The sequence below is a fragment of the Mobula birostris genome, chromosome 1 (assembly GCF_030028105.1).
Source record: "Mobula birostris isolate sMobBir1 chromosome 1, sMobBir1.hap1, whole genome shotgun sequence".
Taxonomy (NCBI): domain Eukaryota; kingdom Metazoa; phylum Chordata; class Chondrichthyes; order Myliobatiformes; family Myliobatidae; genus Mobula; species Mobula birostris.
Genome location: NC_092370.1, coordinates 111,585,313 through 111,609,063, shown reverse-complemented (window position 1 = coordinate 111,609,063; position 23,751 = coordinate 111,585,313). Strand labels below are relative to the sequence as shown.

The window sequence follows — 23,751 nt, the reverse complement described above, 5'->3', positions numbered from 1 at the left end:
CCAAGTTCACTCAACCTATTCTCATAAGGCATGCTCTCCAATCCAGGCAACATCCTTGTAAATCTCCTCTACACTCACTCTATAGCATCCATATCCTTCCTGTAATGAGGTGAGCAGAACTGAAGAGAGTACTCCAAGTGGAGTCTAACTAAGGTCATATATAGCTGTAACATTACCCCACAGCTCTTGAACTCAATCCCTTGGTTGATGAAAGTCAACACACCATACGCCTTCTTAGCAACACTGTCCACCTGCACAGCAGTTTTGAGTGTCCTATGGACATTGACCCTAAGATCTCGCTGATCCTCCACTCTGCCAAGAGTCTTACCATTAATATTATATTCTGTCTCCAAATTTGACCTACCAAAATGAACTACTTTAGACTTATCTGGGTTGAACTCCATCTGCCACATCTCAGTCCAGTTCTGCATCCTATTGATGTCCCACTCTTACAACCCTCCAGACTACCCACATTGGCAAACTTACTAACCTACCCTTCTACTTCCTTATCCAGATCATTTATAAAACTCACAAAGAGAAGGGTCCTGGAACAGATCCCTTGCGGAACACACTGGCCGCCGTCCTTCTTGCATAATACAAGCTATCTACAATCACTCTTTGCCTTCTGTAGTCAAGTCAATTCTGGATCCACAAAGCAAGGTCTTCTTCAATCCCATGCCTCGTTACGTTCTGAATGAGCCTCGCATGGGAAACCTTATCAAATGCCTTCCGCTGCTCTACCTTCATCAATATGTTTTGTTACATCCTCAAAGAAATCAATCAGGTTCGTAAGGCTTTGTCAAGGGCAGGTCATACCTTGCTGACTATCCCTAATCAGATTATGTCTCTCCAAATGCTCATAAATCCTGACTTTCCGGATCTTCTCCAACAACCTCCCACCACTGAAGTAAGACTCACTGGTCTATAATATCCTGGGTTATCTCTACTCCCTTTCTTGAACAAGGGGACAACGTTTGCAAACTTCCGATCGTCTAGTACGTCTCTCGTCTCTATTGATGATGCAAAAGTCATTGCCAGAGGCTCAGCAATCTCCTCCCTCGCTTCCCACAGTAGGCTGGGCTGTGTCTTGTCCAGTACAAGTGATTTATCCAACTTTTCAAAAGCTCCAGCACATTCTCTTTCTTAATGTCTATACACTCAAGCGTTTCAGTCCACTTTAAGTCATCCCCACAATTGCCTGGTGAATACTGAAGCAAAGTATTCATTAATTACCTCTGCTACTTCCTGTAGCTCCACCTACATGTTTCCACTCTCACTCCTAATTGGTCCTATTCTCACACGGCTCATCATCTTACTCTTCACATACTTGTAGAATGCCTTGGTATTTTCCTTAATCCTGCTCGCCAAGGCCTTCTCATGGCCCCTTCTAGCTCTCCTAATTTCATTCTTCAGTTCCTTCCTGGCACCCTTGTAATTTTCTAGAGCTCTAAGAATACCTAGTTTCTTGAACCCTTTCATAAGCTTTTCTTTCCTTCATAACTAGATTTTCTACATACTTTGTACTTACCTTACCATCCTCTCCCTGCTTCAATGGAACATACCCATGCAGAATTTCCTTGAGAACATCTGCTCACAATTTATGTTTCTGCCTAATAGCATCATATTTCCCCCTACTCCAATTAAAGTTTTTCTCAAATTTTCTGCTGCTATCCCTCTCCAGCGCTATGGTAAAGGAGACAGAGTTGTGATCACTACCTCCAAAATGCTCTTCCACTGAGAAATCTGACACCTGACCAGGTTGATTTCCCAATACAGATCAAGTACAGCTTCTCCTTTAGTTGGCGTATCTACAGATTGTGACAGGAAACCTTCCTGAACACACTTAACAAACTCCACCCCATCTAAACCCTTGCTCTAAGGAGATGTCAGTCAGTATTAGGAAAGATAAAATCACCCATCACAACAAACCTGTTGTTATTGCACCGATCCAGAATCTGCCTCCCTATCTCTGTTACTATGGAGGGGGGGGGGGGTCTGTTAAAAAAAAACACCCAGTAGAGCTATTTCCCCCTTCCTGTTTCTGACTTCTACCCACAATGACTCAGTAGAGAATTTCTCCATAACTTCCTCCTTTTCTACTGCTGTGATGCTATCCCTGATTAGCAGTGCCACCCACCCTCACCTCTTTTGCCTCCCTTCCTGTCCTTTTTGAAATATCTAAAGCCCGGCACACTCAGCAACCCCTGAGTCATCCAAGTCTCTGCAATGGCCACAACATCATAGCTCCACGTATTGATCCACGCTAAGTTCATCCGCCTTGCTCATGAATTGAATTGAGTTTATTACTTACATCCTTCACATACTTGAGGAGTAAAATCTTTATGCTATGTCTCCGTCTAAATGTGCAATGTGCAACTTACAGTAATTTATAATAAATAGTATGTACAACAGGACAGTCAATATAACATAGAAATACAGTTGTGTCAGCGTGAGTTAATCAGTCTGATGGCCTGGTGGAAGAAGCTGTCCTGGAGCCTGTTGATCCTGGCTGTTATGCTGCGGTACCATTTCCCAGATGGTAGCAGCTGGAACAGTTTGTGGTTGGGGTGACGTGGGTCCCCAGTGATCCTTCGAGCCCTTTTTACACACCTGTCTTTGTAAATGTCCTGAATAGTGGGAAGTTCACATCTACAGATGTGCTGGGCTGTCCGCACCACTTTCTGCAGAGTCCTGCGATTGAGGGAAGTACAGCTCCCATACCAAGCAGTGATGCAGTCTGTTAGGATGCTCTCAATTGTGCTCCTATAGAAAGTTCTTAGGATTTGTGGGCCCATACCGTCTGAGGTGTCTGTGTCTTTTTCACCACATAGCCAGTATGTACAGACCACGTGAGATCCTTGGTGATGTTTATGCCGAGGAACATAAAGCTGTTCACCCTTTCAACCCCAGATCCGTTGATATCAATAGGGGTTAACCTGTCTCCATTCCTCCTGTAGTCCACAACCAGCTCCTTTGTGTTTGCAACATTGAGGGAGAAGTTGTTTTCTTGACACCACAGTGTCAGGGTGATGACTTCTTCTCTGTAGGCTACCTCGTTATTATTTGAGGTTAGGCCAATCAGTGTAGTATCATCAGCAAATTTAACTAGAAGATTGGAGCTGTGGGTGGCGACACAGAGTAAAGGAGGGGCTTAGGACACAGTCCTGAGGGACACCTGTGTTGAGGGTCAGAGGGGCAGAGGTGAGGGAGCCCACTCTTACCACCTGCCGGCGATCTGACAGGAAGTCCAGGTGCAGTTACACCTTGCATTAAAATAGACACATCTGAAACCATCTGGCTGAGTGCTTCTTTGCTCTATCATCTGCCTATTCTTCCTCACAAACTCTCTACAAGCTGTCTCTACTTGTGCGCCAACCGCCCCATCCTCTGCCTCTTCACTTCGGTTCCCACCACGGCCTCTCCATGGATTTCAGTGGACAGGAATGATTGCAAAGTTTCATGATACATGCAAGTTCATTTAGGATTTTTCAGTTTATTTAAACATTTTACATGTTTTAGCTTTATTTACTTCTTATAAAATGATTTTTTGTTAGCTTAAATAGTGTATCTAGATTTGAATGCTTTGAGTGTTTCCAAGTATCAGAAATAGGAGCTCTAACAGTTGGTCAATCCATAGGCATATCTTAGTCCACTGTCAGTTTTATGCGAACCTTCCCAATGTTGAAGATTGTGTCCAGAAGACCCTTTCATTTTGTAGGGTTGTCCCGTGATGGATACAGCCATTTAGTTCCTGCTAGGATAATCGTCTGAGGAAAATGGAATAATTTGTTGATGGACCTCGGTAAACACAAGCAAATTGTCCCTGAGGTTGTCAACATTGTATTGCAACAACAAAGGACAGTTGTGGAACGCACTGTTGATGGCCTCAGCAAGTTCCCTTGTATAGCAGAAGCTCCCAAGTGCAGCCAAGGTTAAACGTAGCCTTTGCTGTTGCAACCATCAATTTCCTATGAAATTATATTGAATAGGGGATAAAGGAGAATGAAAACAGTGTCAGATCTTACTGGTTACCCACTCTGAAAGCTACTTATTTTTGAAAACATTGATGTTCTGAAAGTGCATGCAGACGTGTGCATTCAGAGGTAATTCGAAAGTGTTCTGGAAAAGAATACATAAAAGCCAAGTGTATTTTCTCTAAACTGTAGTCGATCATCTAGATTGCTCAATGGGCAACTATTTTGCTGTCCCGTGTGAGGAAGCTGGACATGGTTCCTCCGTCAATAATCAAGGTCCTTCTGCAGCACCAAAGGTCTCCTCATGTTCATGTACACGAGCCTTCCTGCAATTAGAACAAACACTGAGACCGAGGCCGTGGCAGTGATGTTAAGACAAAGGCTCTTGTAGTCGTTTGTGCTCTTTATAACAAAATTTTAAATTGTAGTAAGTGCCAGCTTGTGGCCACCAGAATAAGAACCAAATCAGGTTTGTTCACAATGATATATATCGTGAAATTTATTTTGTGACAGCAGTATAATGCAAGACATAAAAATGTTACTCTAGGTTACAGTAAAAAAATAGACACATAGTGAGGTAGTGTTCATGAGTTGATGGATTGGTCAGAAATTTGACGGCAGAGGGGAAGAAGCTCTTCCTAAAACATTGAGTATGGGTCTTCAGGCTCCTGCACCTCATTCCTGATGGTGGTAATGAGAAGAGGGAAGGTCCTTGATGGTAAAGATTTCTTAATGATGGTTGCCATCTTCTTAAGGCATTGCATCTTGAAGATGTCTTGATGGTGGGGAGGCTTCTGTCCATGATGGATCTGGCTGAGTCTGCAACCTTCTGCAGTCTCCTCTCATCTTACGCATTGGCACCTCCGCACCAGACAGTGATGCTACCAGTTAGGAACTCTCTGCAGTCCACGTTTAGAAATTTGCTAGTGTCTTTTATGTCATACCAAATCTCCTCAGATCCCTAATGAAGCAGAGCCACAGGGATATCTTAATTGTGATTGCATCAATATTTTGGGCCCAGGAAAGATCCTGTGAGGTGGCACGCAGGAACTTGAAGCTGCTCACCCCTTCCACTGCTGACTCCTTGATAAGGACTGGTGTGTGTTCTTCTGCCTTCTCCTCCTGTGCCAGCACTATATACCAGGGTTACACCTGAAAGGTTTCTGTTGTAGTGACAGCCTGATAGGATGTTAGTCCTTGGCTTTTCACTCAGACTCTGAAGATTGCACAGGGCCTGACATAGTCACTGGTCCATGTGTTCCTGGTCTTGATCCATGGGTCTCTCTGGTCCTTGATGAAAGGGTAATACTGATGAAGCCTTCAAAAAAAAAGTGTTAGAGAGGATGTTGGAAGCAATGTTCTATATTTTTCTTAATAGCTTGCAGCTGTGACTGGTCAATAACTCGTTAATTTGATTTTCTTGGACAATCCCCGTGATTAGTAATCCTAGTGAATCTGACACCAGTTTTCTCTAAGTTTAGAATCAGTGGTATTTAACCCTTAACTTTGTGACTTCTTTTGGTATTTCCCTGTAAACAACCAGCATGCAATAAAATTTCGCCGGAGCCTTCAAACAGCCCTTATATTTATTTGAACTCATGCTCTGGCTCACACCCTTTTTCAGTCAATTGATGAAGAAGCCAAGTCTGGCACTCGACCAAACTCTACTAAGTATATACATTGTAGTGCATAACACAGTCAATATTGAGGAATCTGATTCTGTGCATTCATTCTATACGTTCATTGGAAAGTGGGACACTATAAATTGTCTTTAAGTCTTTCCAATGAAAATTTCACCCAATTACTCTAGGTGTGTTGCTTTACTAATCCCTGTGCAAAGGGCAGGTGATAATTCGATGTGCATTGGTGCTTCACTTCATTGCTTTGCTTTAAATCTTATTTTTCACATGCTGCAAAAATTTCTGAATGATATCCCTATAGATTGACAACATTCATCTAGTCGTTACAATTCTTACCTGGCTCAATATCCCAAGTTCAAGATCCATTCCAATGAGCTGTGGACATCATCCATGCTGAGACAGTGCTGCACTATCAGTGTGCATTTGGAATGTGGCATTACATTTTCTGCTGACTGAAACAAACAGAAAAGGCTCACTATTTGTAGAAGAACAGAGGAATTCCCCATATCCAGGCCAAAATTTACCCTCAACCAAAAATACCTCTACAGAGTATTTGGCTACTTATCTCATGGCTATATTCACAACCACACTGTGAAATGCACCCAAAGAAATGGAAAAATACATGGAGGCTGTCACACGTAATGAAAGGGTTTCATTTTGAATTTATTTAAATCTTACATCCATCCCATAACATGAGGGAGTAAAAATCTTTGTGTTATGACTCTGTTGCAATATACAGACAAGTGAATTTATAAGTCTAATGGCTTGTAGAAAGAAGCTTCCCGTAGCCTGCTGGCCCTGGCTTTAAGGCTGTGGTACTGTTTGCCAGACGGAAGCAGCTGAGGCAGTTTATGGTTGGGGTGACTGGTGTCCCTGATGATCTTCCAGGCCTTCCTTCTGCACCTGCTGCTGTAAATGTCCTCAATGGAGGTAAGTTCACGTCCACAGATGCGCTGGGCTGTCCGTACCACTCTCTGCAGTGCCCAGCGATCAAGGTTGGTGCAGTTCCCATACCAGGTGGTGATACAGCCAGTCAGTATACTCTCAATGAATTGAATTGACGTTATTACTTACATCCTTCATATACGTGAGGAGTAAAAATCTTTACATTACGTCTCCATCTAAATGTGCAATGTGCAATTGATAGTAATTTATAATAAATAGTATGTACAACAGGACAGTCAATATAACATAGAAATACAATTTTATCAGCATGAATTAATCATGCCCCTGTAGAAGGTCCTGAAGAATTGGGGGCCATGTTGAACTCCTTCAGTCGCCTGAGGTGGAAGAGATGCTGTTGTGCTTTTTTTGCCATGCGGCCAGTGTGTACAGTCCAGGTGAGATCTCTGGTGATGTGTATACCAAGGAACTTGAAACTGCTCACCATCTCAACTGCAGACACATAGATGTTGATCGGGGTGAGCCTGTGTGGTTTACTCCTGAAATCCACGATCAGCTCTTTTGTTTTTTGGACATTGAGGGAGATGTTGTTACCCTGGCATCACTGTGTCAGGGTGTCAAGCTCTCCTCTCTAGGCTGTTTTGTCACTGCCAGACATGAGGCTGATCAGTCATGTCATCGTGTCATCTGCGAATTTGATCAGCAGATTGGAGCTGTGTGTGGCAGCACAGTCACGGGTGTAAAGGGAGTAGAGGAGGAGACTCAGGGCACAGCCTGGGTGGGGGGGGGTGTCAGAGGGGCAGAGGTGAAGAAGCCCATCCTTACCATCTGTTGGTGATCTGACAGGAAGTCCAAGATCCAGCTGCACAAGGCGGGGTGCAGGCTGAGGTCTCTGAGCTTCCTGTCAAGCCTGGAGGGAATTATGGTGTTGAATGCTGTGGCTATGGGGTCATTCCTTTAAATTAATTTTGTTTGCAAATTCAAAAAATAAGACTGATTGTATATTTTCCTGTTTCTATTGGAAGTATACTTCTATAAAAGATCATTAATTAGTTTAGAAATTTGTGATTGCCTTGTAAACATAAGTAAACATTTTTCTTTCAATACGCTTCATTATTGCTCATATTTTTAACATAAAAAATGTGCCCTCACTCTAATTGATTAACTTCTTTGGTTGGATGAAGATACTGTCCCTAGCACTCCTATACAATTCCAAAAATCACTTAATGGGAAGTGTGAGCCTAACTCTTAGTGCTTCATCTGGTCTCAGTGCCTCTTGGTTAATGGGAAGAAAAGAAAAAGAGCCGTGGTTCTGCTCCCGATTATCCTCCTTCGTGTGAGTTTGGAAAGACTGTGAAGTTTTCAGTCAGTGGGCAAAATGGTGGAAGAATTTGCTTGCTACTCTTAACTATTTTTCCTTTCATTGATTTCAGTTGATCTGGGAGCACTATTTTAGCTCTTGTTTATTGCTTTTTAGCTTCCAACTAGCATCTGTGGCACAATGTTTATTTTGCCAGCACTGGCTATGTGTGTGTCGTGTGGCCAAGTGCTTAAGGCGTCGGTCTAGTGATCTGAAGGTCGTGAGTTCGAGCCTCAGCTGAGGCAGCGTGTTGAGTCCTTGAGCAAGGCACTTAACCACACATTGCTCTGCAACGACACCGATGCCAAGCTATATCGGCCCTAGTGCCCTTCCCTTGGACAACATCGGTGGCATGGAGAGGGGAGACTTACAGCATGGGCAACTGCCGGTCTTACACACAACCTTGCCCAGGCCTGCGCCCTGGAAATCTTCCAAGGTGCAAATCCATGGTCTCACGAGACTAATGGATGCCTAAGTTATGTGGTACATGAGTGAGTGATGTGGGACAAGTAGAAAACATTACTTAGTTGCTAATGTAGGTTTTTGTTTATTCAAATAATGTAAAACAACTAAAAATGGCCAATCTTCTGATTCACAGTTTGCATCTCTGCTGATTTCCACACCACTCCCCATCAAAGTTATTACTACCCCCTCATATACCTCCCCCTAACCCCCACCACCCCCCAACAACAACCTGACTAATTCTTCCTTGTATAAAGATGATGAGTAAGAACAGGAACCATACTAATTGCTTTTGCAGTCCATGGTTAAACAGTAAATGACACTGATGTGAGGTCCTCAGGGTATGGCAACTGCCTGGAACAGAATGTTAACTGGGTGTTACATCTAGAGGAGGAAAGCGAGAAGGGAGGAGAGTTAAACATTAACTGTTGGTTAATTCCATGTGTAAGTAATTGGATGTAAATGATGATCATGTGAAGGAGCAGAAGAAACAGAGACTTGGTGAGTTTAAACAAGCATTTGGCATAAGAAAAAAATAGTAATTTTAAAAAAAGTTTTGATCAAGGGAGGTAATGCAATAAGTATAATTATTTAAAGTCATTTATTTATCTTTTAATGTGTTTATTTTAATACATGCAGCATAGCAGGGACCTCACTCCATATTCTCCTGTGCCATATGGGAACTCCAGGATCTTTTCCATGTCCTGGACAAGCACAGATGTGCATCAGCTGGAGGTGCTTGAGCTCTGGGCTTTGGGCCTTGAGGCTGTCTGTGGATAGACCGTTCTCACAGATGCTTACCCGCAGGTGAAGAGAATGCTGACAGAGAAGGAATGGTGATATCTGCACTGAAAACATAAGAGCAGACAAGTAGTTTAGGAGACTCCCATGGACTCTTACTCTCCCAGTCGCATTCTGATAATACTGTTGAGAAAGGGTTTTCCACTGGGAAGTGTAGCGGTGGCTTAACTATACAGTGGGGTGTGGTACGAAGGTGGGGTTGGGGAGGGGAGATGGGGAGGAGGAGTAGGGCACGGAGGAAGGAGAAAGGTCAAAAGAATAATAGCTATAGGGGATATTGTGGTTATCCAAACAGAGAGATGTTTCTTTACACTTGTAAGGCAGCAGGATGTTATGTTTCCTCCTTGCAGTCGGGGTTGAGGATATCAGTAAGTGGTTATTCCGAGAGAGGTCAGTACAGAGCCAGAGACTGTAGTTGATATGGGTGCCGACAGAAAACAGAAGAAAGTCTTGCAGGCAAATATGAATAGAAAGAGTGTGAAGAGCATCAAATATGAATAGAAAGAGTGTGAAGAGCACAGTGATGCGGTGATTCCATGAGCCTGAGTTCAGTATTGATGTTCGGGGCTGCCTAGAGTTTGTTCATTACCTCGGGTGCTCTATTTTGCAGAAACCTGCTGTTTGCTAGGTTATTGACTGTTGTAAATTACCCTCAATGCTGGTGGCTGATAGGAGAATCAGGAGAATAATATACTGTGTATCATTGAGTACTAGAATGGTATAGAAAAATTGAATGTAATTCTGAGGAGATGGTGCAGCTAGGGTAGGTTTCAGATTCTTAGGCACTGGGAATAGTTCAGATTTAAAAGGTACCTGTACAGGTCACACACGTTATACCTCAACAGAACTGGGGTTAATTTCTTTGCAGGTAGGTTTTCTGGTTATGTTAGTAAGGATTTAGTTTGCCATAGAAAGCTGAGTAAGGCTTCAGAAGGGTGAAGAGCAGTTCTGAAATTGGAAGGCAGCAAAAAAGTGGGAGAATTTGGAAGGCGAGGGACATAAAGCTGGGAAAACCAACCAACAGCATGCGCACTTGTGCTTTATGGTTCAGACCTGTATGTAGAGGCTGATTGGATGCAAGGTGAGAACAGGGGAACTCTGTTCTTGCTCTCTTTGGGAGAGGGGGTGACAGCAGAGGTGCAGGAAATAGATGAGGTTATAAAGGGGAAGCTGCAGTTCAGGAATAAGGGTGACATTTTGGAGACAGTAAATACCACAAAAATGAGGGATCTGGGAGAATGGAATGGATTCCTTACAGCCAGTGGATTGGGAGGAAATATAGTCAAGATCACTGTAGGATTCTGTAGGCTTGTTATGGATGTTGGTGGGTTGCCTGACTCCTCCGATTGTGCCACTCCATTCCACAGATCATCTTTTGCAGCTTCTCTCAGCTTCATAAACACGAGAGATTTTGCAGATGCTGGAAATCCAGGGCAATACACACAAAATACTTGTGGATCTCAGCAGGTCAAGAGGTGATCTTCCTGACCTGCTGAGTTCCTCCACTATTTTGTGTGCCTTCCTCCGTCTTTGACAAGATTCCGTCACTGGTCACAAATTCCCCTCCTCTCTCCTTTCAGAATTTTGTCCATCTGTTCTCTTTGCCACTCCCTGGTCCACTTGCCTGCCCCCACCAAACTCTTCCCATCTTGAAGCACTTCCTTCTGCAACAACAGGAGATGCCGTATATGTCCTTTCACTTTACCCCATCTGGAGACTCAATCAGCCTTTCTATGCATTGATGTGAATCACTTGCACTTATAATCTTTTATCTTTCCTTCTTCATGTTTGGTGTGCTGTATCTGGAGTTTGCAAAGCCGTCTCCTTTACTTTGCTGAAACCAAATCGAGGTTGTGTGATTACTTTGCCGAGCACAAGTGTACAGTCTGTGGGGCTGACACTAAGCGTCCTGTTGCTCGCTGTTTAATTCTCCGTCCCACGGCCATTCTGACCTTTCTGCTCTGCACTGTTACATTAAGGCTCATCATCCGCTGAGGAACGACAGTTCATCACCTATCCAGACATACTGTAGACCTTTGGAACAGGTATCAACTTCTCCAACTTTAGTTAATTTCTCTTCTCTCTCTCTATCAGAATTGCTCATTTCTGCTGTGTGTCGCCTGACAGTGTTAGCTCAGCTGTTTTTCTAGATTAGTGCAGCCTGACCTGCTGAGCATGTCCCATAGCCCTGTTATTAGCAACACATCACAATTTTCTCCTATTTTATCACAATCTAACTGCCTCTATTAACCACTTTGACTGGAGAGCTCTCCACAAGGCAACCCAGACCTCATCTTTTCACAGATATTCCTTTCGTCCTGTTCACTCTCGCTGCCACCATTTTTGTAATTTAAATCTACCTTTTTATTTTCTCTTTTTCACTGTTCCACTGAAAGACCTTGCTCTGAAACTTTAGCTCTGTTTCACGTGCACAGGCACTGCCAGATCTGCATGTGGTTAGAGCATTTCTGATTTTATGAGCTGAGATACAATCAGTTCAAAGATATAGAATGCACTAAAGTGCCTGATTTACATTCAGAAATATACGGCAATCCCCATCTGAGGTTGCAATTCTGCATTTAATTTTAAGCAAAGACGTTTGGCAGGTGGAAAGTGCAGCAATGTGAGAGCATGTTGATTGGCATGAAAGTAATGAGGCATGGGATCCAAGGAGACCTTGCCTCGTGGATTCAGAATTGGCTTGACCACAGAAGGCAAAGGGTGGTTGTGTATGGTTCGTATTCCGCATGGTGGACGGTGACCAGAGGTGTTCCGCTGGGATCTATACTGGGACCCCTCCTCTTTGTGATTTTTTAAAAAATATAAATGACCTAGATGAGGAATTGGAAGGGTGGGTTAGTAAGTTTGCTGATGATATAAAACTTGGGGGTGTTGTGTATATTCTGGAGGGTTGTCAGAGGTTACAGCGGGACATCAATAAGATGCAGAACTGGGCTGAGAAGTGGCAGATGGAGTTCAACCCAGAGAAGTGTAAAGTGGTTCATTTCGACAGGTGAAATTTGAAGACAGAATACAATATTAATGGTAAGACTCATGGCAGAGTGGAGGATCAGCGAGATCTTGGGGTCCGTGTTCATAGGACACCCAAAGCTGCTGTGCAGGTGGACAATGTTGTTAAGAAGGCGTATGGTGTATTGGCATTCATTAATCATGGGATTAAGTTCAAGAGCCGTGAGGGTATGTTACAGCTATATAAGACCTTAGTTTGACATCACTTGGAGTACTGTGTTCAGTTCTGGTCACCTCATTATGGGAATGATGTGGATGCTATAGAGAGCATGTTCATTGTCATGGACGTGATTCAATAAGAGATGGCATAGTAATGAAGAAGGATAAAGATAAAATAAGACATAGTGAACATTTGGAGTAAGGCTAATTTACAATATTGAAAAGAAAGTTAGCAAAAACAGACTGGAACTAGTTATTGAAAATCTCAGTGTCAGAATGATGGAAAGTTCTCATCTGCAACAACAAGAAAAGGACATTACTACTGAGATTCCTGAACTGGTTGGGGTGAGAACCACTGCTTCAAGAAGTTCTGTTAAACCTATTTCCACCACAATAAAATAGGACTATAAATATGGAGCTTCCTGGATCCATCAGGGTAAGATTTAAAAAAAAGGGAAATTATGTCAGATACCAAGAGCTTAATACTGCTGAAAACTTCAAAGACCTGAGAGAATCTAAGAATGAATTCAAATGGACATTTGGAAAGCAGAGCGGGAACACTGGAAGGTAAAATCAAAGCCTAAGGATGTTTTATAATGAGCACGAGGATACTAAGGAAGAGTTGTGCTTGTTACTGATAAAGTTGCTTTTGTGTGCCAGCAGAGAATTCTGAATGTTTGCCTTTGTAAAAATGGGACAAATATTGATGTTGTACTGTCAGAGGTATTGAACACAATAAACCATAAAGCGGAGGGTATTAACAGATTCAGATACAGTGGATTCTGGTTAATTGGGCCATTGGTTAATCAGGACAGCTGCTTATTTGGGACAACTCTTAAAGAATAAAAACTAACAGAGAAAATAACCAGGATTCTCTCCTTTTATTTGAGACACTATGCTGCTTAAATGGTACAGGAGTCTGTTGCCTGAACAATTTCTAACCAGAGTCAGTAGCGTGCACTTGTGTGGCCGCTAGAGCGAAGGGTTTTAAATAGTGTTAGATGTGTGTGTTGTGTTCAAAAGGCAGTGATTTTTATCACTGATAGTTGGTGAGAAATATGCAGAAAGACAAATCTGAGTTGTTTTACTCACTGAGGTTTCAAGCATTCAGACTTGGAGATACCACAGGTGAAAATAAAATGATCAACAGGGTAGGAACTACGAAGAATTTGACGGTATGGACAATTATCTTGAATGTTATAATGAAAATGAAGGATTTTGGAGGATGCAATCTTCGAAGGGATTGTATGGAGACACTCTTCTGCACTGATTTTGTTCGTTCATAGTCAATCAAAAGAACACGGCAATGTACACTGGATGAATTCCTTCATCGATAACTATTAGGAACTAATGCGTAGTTTTATAGTACTGTAGTAGTATTGGCAGTGTTCTAATTTGTTCTGTATATCATTTGAAAACACAATTTGCTGCACAGTTAAATGGTAGTTTACTCTTTTTATACATTTTTAACTATTTCCATGCAACTTTGGCTAATTGGGCCGAAATGTGCTGGTCTCAATGTCTCCCAACTAACTAGAATTCACTGTATTTGAATGTGAATATTGCAAGCAGTTAAAAATAAGTTCTTGATGCTTTGACCTCCCAGTATTCAGTACTCCCTGGCTGTAGGATTGGAACATTGCCTGTGTTGTACCATTGTTTAAAGGAGGGAATAATATATTATAACAGATTTGTCATTTTAACCTTTGCAGTGGCATAATTACTCGTAACAGTTCTTAAGATTAGTAAAAAAAAACTTCCTGTAGAAAAGTACAGATTAATCAATGATAGTCTATGCAGATTTATTCAGAACAAGTCACATCTGATTAACAGTTTTGTGAGCTGCCTGCAAAGCGGTGGCTTTTATTTATTTGTTTGTTTGTTTGTGTTTTTATTAATTTGCACGGTTTGCTGCCTTTTGCACGTTGATTATTTGCCGTGCTTATGCGTAGTTTTTCATTGATTCTGTTGTATTTCTTTGTTCTATTGTGAATGCCTGCAAGAAAATGAATCTCTGGGTAGTATATGGTGACATATATGTACCTTGATAATAAATTTACTTTGAAGTTTGAGCTTTTGAGCAGTTCGATTTTTGAAGCAGTAACCGATTTAATGAGGCTGTTGTATGTGGTGCAGTTTACTTTGACAAGGCTGACTGGTCAATGTTCAAAGTACGTTTATTATCGAAGTATGTATACCATATGCAATCTTGAGATTCATCTCCTTGTAGGCAGTCACAAAACCTAGAAAGATAACAGAACCCATTAAAAAAAGACCATCAAACACCCAACGTGAGGGGGAAAAAAAAATCATACATGCAATAAAAGTAAGCAAATAACATTCGGAACTGAAGTTCACAGCCACGAAGCCATTCATCACTGCAGACGATCCAGAAGTCTGTTAGTCGCAGGCCACAACCTTAGTTCGGCACAGAAACAAGTGTACCTTGCGGAACAGTGAGCTGGATATTGGCCTGTCCCTCACCTTCAGCCCCGACACCCTGAACTTTGCAATCTGGCTTGGCCAGCAAACTATGGGTTGTTCCTCACTCTTGGAGCCCAGGCTCCGATGCATCAACACTGCCTTGCCTCGACTCAGTTCTGCCACATCGAATGCCTCCAAGTCCGCTCTGGCAATGGCCAAGTATTGGCTTGTTACCTGCTTTGGGGCCTGGGCCCCACTGCTTCGATTCGGCCCATACACACCACACCACAACCGTCCTGCATCTTCGAGATTTCAGTTCTCACCATAAAAATGCCATGCAGTTCAGAAGCTCAACTCTGAAACGGAAGTTACAGGCTGTTGATTGCAGTGATTGTCTCTGAGGAAAACGTTTGATTAATACAGTAGTTTATAGTTTTGTCTGCTACCAGCAAGTTGCCGCTGTGCTTCACAGTGCCATCTTAAACCAGAAAAAGCAAAGGTGAGTGGAATCCAAGTAGACTGGCAAATTGGATCCAAAATCAGCTCAATGGCAGAAAGTAGAGGGTACATTTGACGGTATTTTTGTGACTGGACGACTGACACCCATAGATTTTATAGTATATATTAATGATGTAGACTTAAATGTAGTGTGCAAGATAAAGAAGTTTGCAGGTGGTACAGACATTTACTGTGGTTGACAAGGAAGAGGAAGGCACTTGAGTTTAGGAACACAGATGATTTGATGAATTAGCATGAATAGAACAGTGCAGAGCAGGTACTGCAGGTGCCTCACATCTCCAGTGATCCAGGTTCAATACCAACCTCTGATACTGTGTGCGTACAGTTTGTATCTTCTCTTTGAAACTGTGTGGGATTTCCCACAAGTATTCTTCACATTGGTTTCTTCCCACATCCCAAAGACACATTGTTTAGCAGGTTAACTGGGTACTGTAATTTTCCCCCAGTGTACTGTAGGTGGTTTAAGATGGGGGTGTTAATGAGTATGTGAGAAAGAATGGGTTTGATGAGGTTGCTGTAAGAGAGAAGAATTAATGAGTTGAGTGGCCCCTTATTAAAAATATGAATACAGTAATTTGGGCAAAACAGTTGAGAATTGAACTTGATTAGAAAGTTGTGAGGGAATGGATTTGGTGAGGTGCATGAAGGCAAAGGAATAAGTGGATTCCTGCTAATTGGATCATCAGTTAATTGGGTCAGCCACTTATTTGGGGAAACTCAAAAAGAACAAAAACAAATCGAGAAAATAGCCAAAGTTTCCTTTGTCAAGTCAAGTCAAGTCACTTTTTATTGTCATTTCAACCATAACTGCTGGTACAGTACACAGTAAAAATGAGACAACGTTTTCTAGGACCATGGTGCTATATGAAACAATACAAAAACTACACTGAACTACGTAAGAAAAAACACAAAAACTACACTCGACTACAGACCTATCCAGGACTGCATAAAGTGCACAAAACAGTGCAGGCACTACAATAAATAATAATAAATAATAAACAAGACAATAGGCACAGTAGAGGGCAGTAGGTTGGTGTCAAGCCAGGCTCTGGGTATTGAGGAGTCTGATAGCTTGGGGGAAGAACCTGTTACATAGTCTGGTCGTGACAGCCCAAATGCTTCAGTGCCTTTTTCCAGATGGCAGGAGGGAGAAGAGCTTGTATGAGGGGTGCGTGGGGTCCTTCATAATGCTGTTTGCTTTGCGGATGCAGCGTGTGGTGTAAATGTCTGTGATGGCGGGAAGAGAGATCCCGATGATCTTCTCAGCTGACCTCACTATACGCTGCAGGGTCTTGCGATCCGAGATGGTACAATTTCCGAACCAGGCCGTGATGCAGCTGCTCAGGATGCCCTCAATACAACTTTTTACAAATGTTTCAACTTTTTTTTACAACTAATACAAATGTACAAATGTTTACTTGGGACACTCTGCCACTTAATTGGAATAGGGGATGTTGCCGAACGGTTTCTCACTAGCGTCAGTTGCATGCACTACATCATGCTTGGAACAAACAGTTTTTAAATTGCATCATTTGCGTATGTTTAAGTGCAAGAGGCAGGGATTTTTGTGACCAATATCTGTTGTAGTTGGCAAGAAATAAGTGATAAGAAAATTCAGAACCATTTTGCTCATAGTGGTTTCAAGCAAAGTTTAAAGTTCAAAGTAAATTTATTATCAAAGTACTTGTACGTCACCATATACAACATTGCGATTCATTTTCTGTGAGCATTCACAGTAAATCAGGAAACATGATAGGATCAATTTAAAAGGAAAACAATATGGACAAACAATCAATGGGCAAAAGACAACAAACTGTGCAAATACAAAAAGTAAAGGAGTAATAATAATAAATAAATAAGCAATAAATATTGAGAACATGAAATGAAGGGTTCTTCAAAGTGAGTTCATAGGTTGTGGGAAGAGTCAGTGATGAGGCGAGTGAAGTTTAGTGAAGTTATCCCCTCTGGTGATTGAGGGGTAATAACTGTTCCTGAATTTGGTGGAAGGTCCTATGCCATCTCCCTGATGACAGCAGCAAGAAGCGAGCGTGATCTGGATGGTGGGGTCCTTGATCAAGGATGCTGCTGCCCTGCGACAGCACTCCATGTAGATGTGGTCAGTGTTGTGGAGGGCTTTACCCATGATGGATTGGCTTTTTCCATTCAAGGACTTTGGTATCTCCATACCAGGCTGTGATGTAATATACTGTCCACCGCACATCTGTAGAAGATTTGTGGAAGTTTTGGATGATATGCCAAATCTTCACAAACTTCTTAGATAGTAGAGACCCTGTTATGCTTTCTTCATAATTGCACTTGTGTACTGGACCCAGGACGGACCCTCTGAAATGATAACTGAGGAATTAAAAGTTGTTGACTCTCTCCATCTCTGATTCCCGAATGAAGACTGGCTCATGAACTTCTGGTTTCCTCTTCCTGAAGTTTATAATCAGGTCCTTGATCTTGCTGACATTGAATGTGAGGATTTTATAGTGGCATCAGTCAGCCAGACTTTCAATCTCCCTCCAATATGCTGATTTGTCACCACCTTTGATTTGGCCAACGACAATGGTGTTGTCAGCAAACTTAAATATGCCATTGGAGCTGTGCTTAGCCTCGCGGTCATAAGTATAAAGCCAGTAGAGCAGAGGGCTAAGCACACTGCCTTGTGGTGCACCTGTGTTGTTGGAGATTGTGGAGGAGATGTTGCCAATACGAACTGACTGCTGTCTGCAAATGAGGAAACCAAGATTTCAGTTGCATAAGAAGGTATTGAGGCCAAGATCTTGAAGCTTCATGATTAGTTTTGAGGGGTGATAGTATTGAATGCCAAGCTATAGTCAATGATGAGTATCCTGATATATGCATCTTCATTGACCAGATGTTCCAGGATTGGGTGAAGAGTAATGAAATAGCATCTGCTGTTGACCTGTTGTGATGGTACATGAATTGGAGTGGATCCAAGTCACTTCTCAGGCAGGGGTTGATACGTTTCATTACCAATCTGTCAAAGCAGTTCATTACCATGGATGTAAGTGCTTCTGGATGATAGTTACTGAGGCAACTTACCAAGTTTCAAGCATTGTAATGACCACGCTATCAGGCTCAAAGTATTCAGCCTCGGAGATGACAGAAAGTGAAAGTAAAATGATTTTTCTGCTTCACAAAGTTAGGAATTATGAAGAATTTGAAGGATTCAACAATCATCTTGAATGTTACAATTAAAATGAAGATTTGGAGGATGTGATCGTTGAAAACATCGTATGAAGGCAGTCCATTATCCATTAGGTGACTGCACTGATCTTTCCAATTACATCAATCAAATGAACACCAGCTCATTAGTAGAAATACATGATTAGTCCTTTATGTGGCAGCAATTCAATGTACGTTTGTATAAAAACATGCAGACATGGTCAGGGTTCAGTTGTTGTTCAGATCTAGCATCAGAATCAGGAAGAAATTACTGTGACTGTAGAATAACTACAGTGTAATTATCCCTAGAGCCAAATAGCATGTAAATATGTTTTTTGTAAGATATTTGGCCGTTTCTTATGCTCTACTGGTCATATTACAACATTATTATTTTATGTACCTTATTTATGCCTTCCGCTTGTCCACAACTTAGCGTACAGTGCTAGAGTAAATTCAATAATGGACCAGTGAAGAACGAATTTGATCAGTGTGACCTATTAAAGTCAGCGTTATAAAATTATAATCATTCACGAGTGTGGACATTGTTGGCAATGCAGGCATTTGTTGTCCATCTCTAACTGCTCTTGCCTTGAGGACTTGGTTAAGAGTCAACCACATTGATGGATATGGAGATACATATAGCCCAGACAAGATAAGGATGCAGATTTCCTTTTCTGAAGGACATTAATGAACCAAATGGTTTTTATGACAATCCCTAAAATTTATGGTTACAGATGCAGTACAGGGCTGTGTATAAATGTTCCACTTGCTGTCAGCTGCTGCAGGGCAAGGTGAACATCAAGTGTGGAGATGATGGAGTTAAGATAAATTAGTGGTCGCCAACCTTCTTAAGCCCAAGATCCCCTACCTTGACCTTTAGTGAAAGGCAAGATCTACCTACTAAATCGATTAGAGAAAAAACAACTCAGATTACACTTCCAACTTGAGGCCTTTTATTTGGGCTAATTGTATTTGAATTACATAAAATGCTGATGTCAAACTTTCAAATTAATTCAAACAAGAAAACACTGTAACTAGCTTGTCAAACAGGCCATAGCTGTCTTTCTTTAAGAATATTACAATACTTCATACCTTTTGTAGTAACTTCTACTTTGAAAAAGGACCACTCGACAACTTCATGTCCAAAGGAACAACTTTATCTGGGACGGCAAAACCAATGCAGTGGAGGGGCTCATACACACATGCGCAGAAAAGACCGGAAGTAAAACCTCGCAACCCTGGAAACAACCTCTGTTTACAAACAGCTTTCCGTAGCAGGAGTATTGCTATATTACCATTATCCTATTTGGTATTAACTTATCTTTATAATGCACACATTACAACACTTCTCCCCCTTTTAATTCCAACATTCCCCAAATGTAAAGGAACTGGGAGACAAAAACCAGAGGTGTCATTAGCTTGTGTACCCCTGAAACTTATACTAGTGTCTCAGTAACAGTTTAACAATACAAAACACCTGAAAAACGTGGCAGATTCAACATTCAGTCTAACAAAGGAAACTGTCCATTCGAATATTCAGCCTGTCAGGAGGTTTGTGAGGGCGCTGTGCTGCAACGGTTTGTTGACTTGCTGCCTGAGATAAAGAATGAGGAGCACGAGGAACTGTCAGATGATGCGTGGCTACTGGATTTAGGGTTTCTGACAGACCTAACGGCTAAATTAAACGCACTTAACAACGAGCTCATGAGAAAAGACCGTCAGCTGCCCCACATGATAAGCGCAGTAAATGCGTTTAAGGCCAAGCTCGGTGTTTGGATTTCAAATCTAAAGAATGAGAGGCTGACACACCTTCCGAACTTGGAGAAGCTGTTATAAGCCATCAAGGGAAAAAAAAATGCTTTTGGCCCTGAGCAGTACTGTGCTTACCTAGACAAACTGGCATTAGAGTTCGATTGGTGTTTTGGGGAGTTAAACGTCATGAAGGATATTGCTGCATTTATTTCAAACCCATTTCTGCCGATCGATATAGAACAGATACCAGCCAAATTCCAGCAAGTATTTGGTGTGCCAAGTAATATTGAAATGGAAATAATTGATTTGCAAAATGACATAGAGCTTAAAGCAAGATCAAGGGATGGTGACTTTGAGGGCTACTTCGGGTCAACTTATCTGTGTGAAATTGCATTTTCACGGATGAAAATTATTAAATCTAAGTACAGGAGCTGTCTTACTGACAGACACCTCATAGACTGTCTCAGACTGGCTATCTGTAGTTATGAGCCAAATTTCAGGGAACTAGCAGAAAGTATTCAGCCCCAGTCATCACACTGAGTGCAACGGTCAATTTTTATTCATTTATTTTTCGTATTGAAATAAAATTAAATAATGAAACTTAGAATTAAAGGTGTTGTAATGTGAGCATTATAAAGATAAGTTAATACCAATTAGGATAATGGTAATACAGCAATACTCCCACTACAGACAGCTGTTTGTAAACAGGTTGTTTCAGGGGTTGCGGCGTTTTACTTCCGGTCTTTTCTGCGCATGTGTGTATAAGCCCCTCAGCTGCATTGGTTTTGCCGTCCCAGACAAAGTTGTTCCTTTGGACATGAAGTTGTTGAGTGGTCCTTTTTCAAAGTAGAAGTTACTACATATGACTCACATATGCGCTCTATGGGTAAAATTTGCTTTTGCATCAAAAGGTTTATCAGGCATAATGTATTTGTGTATTTATTTTTCATTTTTTTTTTCGGGATCTATTGGGAAAGTCTCAAAGATCGACCAGTCGATTGCGATTGACCGGTTGGCGACTACTAAGATAGATGATGCGTTCTGCAAGTCATTTGTCAGTCATTAGTTGGATAAATAAATGAAGGGAGGAGATGCACGTTGTTGCAGATTCGCTGACATTTAATGGGTTATAGTTAGAGGTAATGAGGGAGGAACAGGCTTCCATTTTTTCAGGAAAATAGGGAAGATAATTTTGAGGGTGTGCTGGGAAACATCGGACTGCAGCTAAATTACTTTTGTGGTGAAGCTATTTTGGAATCTCTTAATGGAAAAAAAAGATGAGGTTAATTCCTGACACACTAATAGAATTGTCTGGAAAGATTTTTTTTCCCTTCCATGGACTTCTCCACAGTGATAATTATGTCAAATTTATTAGAGAACGTATCTTTATTACATCTGAAGGTTATCAGCAACGACAGGAAAAGGATATCACCACTGAGAAACCAGATTCCTGAACTGGTTGGGGTGAGAACCACTGCTTCCAAGAAACATGTCTCAACATTTGCTTAGGCTGTTGGGAAATCCTTTTTTTTTGAAGCCTCAGTTTCTTGGCAAGATTTCTGTCCAACCAAGTGAGGTTATTGCCATAGTGGAATGGTTATATTGCTGTACTAATAATTCAGCAAATTTATCTGCAAAAGCAATGCGTCAGCATACCCTGTTCAGGCTTAGGCTGTCGAGGATCAGTTACATCCAGGCCGCAGTCGCCTTCTACAGGAGAGTACTTGATCTCTAATATTTGTTGTACTGTAGCTCTACTATAATTTTTTTCCCACCATCACCATCATTATGTGTTCACCAGTGAACAGAAATTGAAGTGGATCAGCCATTTAAAGGGCGTGTTTCAAGACCAGATGAAAGGATAGTGACATTCTCCAATGCTTTCCGTCGTGTGCAAGACATACATCAGAATATGATGGAGTACCATCCACTTGCCTGGATGAGGTCAACACCTCCTCCACTCCAATGATGTGCTGGCAGTTTAAATCGCTCTGGTCAGCTATCCATTGGAGATGGATAATGGCAAAGGCAACAAAAGAGAAGATCATGGCATGTGCAAGAGAAAATAAGGCTCAGGGTGATTGGAAAATAAGGAGTGGATAAATGGGAATGATGGACTTACTCCCCAGGAGCCAGCATGGACTGGATGGGATGAAAGACATCCTTCTATGTTGGATGTTATGGGTACAGCACACACTTAGTGGCCACTTTATTATGACCGTACACCAGCTCATTAGTAGAAATACGTGATTAGTCTGTCATGTGACAGCAATTCAATGCATAAAAACATGCAGACAAGGTCAGGGTTCAGTTGTTGTTCCGATCTAGCATCAGAATCAGGAAGAAATTACTTCGACTGTAGAACAACTGTTGGTGCCAGACAGGGTGGTTTGAGTATCACAGCAACTGCTGATATCCTGGGATTTTTACGCACAACAGAGTTTACAGAGACTTGTGCAACAAAAAAAACATCCAGAGAGTGGCAGTTTTGTGGGTGAAAACACCTTGTTAATGAGAGAGGTCAGAGGGGAATGGCCAACCATTTCAAGTTGACAGGAAGGAGACAGTAAATGAAATAACCAAGCCTTACATCAGTGGTTTCCAGAAGGGCACCTCTGAACGTGCAATATGTCGAACCTTGAAGTGGATGACCGCCAGCAGCAGAAGACCATGGATATACGCTCAGTAGCCATTTTATTCGGTACTGGACATTTTATTAGGCCACTGAATGTAGGTCTCTTATATAATTACATTACCTAAGTGATATATCCCGTATTCTCCTTACCTACAAAACAATTAACAGTTTCATTTTTGATCATTTCATTTGACTCAGCATTTATAATAAGCCAGTGCGAGTTCCAAAGATGAAAAAAGATTTCCTGATTCTGTAGCTGAGTAAGTTAACTCTACTTCTGAGAATGTTTCTAGTGGTCATGGAGATAAAAAAAAAATCATAGTTTCTTTGGTTTAAAACTAAGTGAGAGAACTGGGGGAGGGGTGTGCGAGTATTGGTGACTAGGCAATGTCCAACATGGACAACACAAAGGTATAGCAGGAACATGTTGGGTCCCGGGCTTAATACTGGGTTACTGTAACTTTTGCTGAAGAGATTGCAAGGGCATCAGAAGGAGGACAAAGCACTTTGGGTTCTCTCCTCAGCAATCGGATAGTTTGAGCTGTCCGGTCTGTTATGGTGCCGGAGGGAGTAATAGGAGTCCAAATATTCCTCGTAGGGCTTGGGGATTGCACATGCTGCTTCTGACTCACAGGAACTTTAATAATTAAAACTTCTTTGTGCTCCAGTTTGCCCGCCGTTTGCTTCCAAATAGATTTAGCCTGATGGTGAGGTTATCAGTGTCCAAGTAACATCGTTGACAAGTGAGTTGGGACCCCAAGTTAATAAGTGGAATGGCTCATTAATTTAGTGTTTGAGTTGTGTGTGTTCTATCAAAGAAACAATGAAAACTTGATGATTTTAATTGCTGCTTGTTCGGTATTCTATCAGGTAGAATTAACTTAAGACCCCTCCTCTGTA

At 41.7% G+C, this 23,751-nt stretch overlaps 1 protein-coding gene across 2 annotated transcripts in view; it reads left to right on the top strand.

Moving 5' to 3' along the window:
- Nucleotides 1-23,751, top strand: part of pth1r (parathyroid hormone 1 receptor) — a 93,096-nt gene that overhangs the window by 19,750 nt on the left and 49,595 nt on the right. Inside the window, exon 1 of one of the 2 annotated variants that reach the window (XM_072268765.1) lies at nt 8,758-8,840. The exons of the other annotated variant lie outside the window; for it this stretch is intronic. The gene's annotated coding sequence lies outside the window, so the exon portion shown is untranslated. Of the gene's footprint in view, nt 1-8,757; nt 8,841-23,751 lie in introns of those variants that run through there. 2 annotated transcript variants of the gene reach the window in all.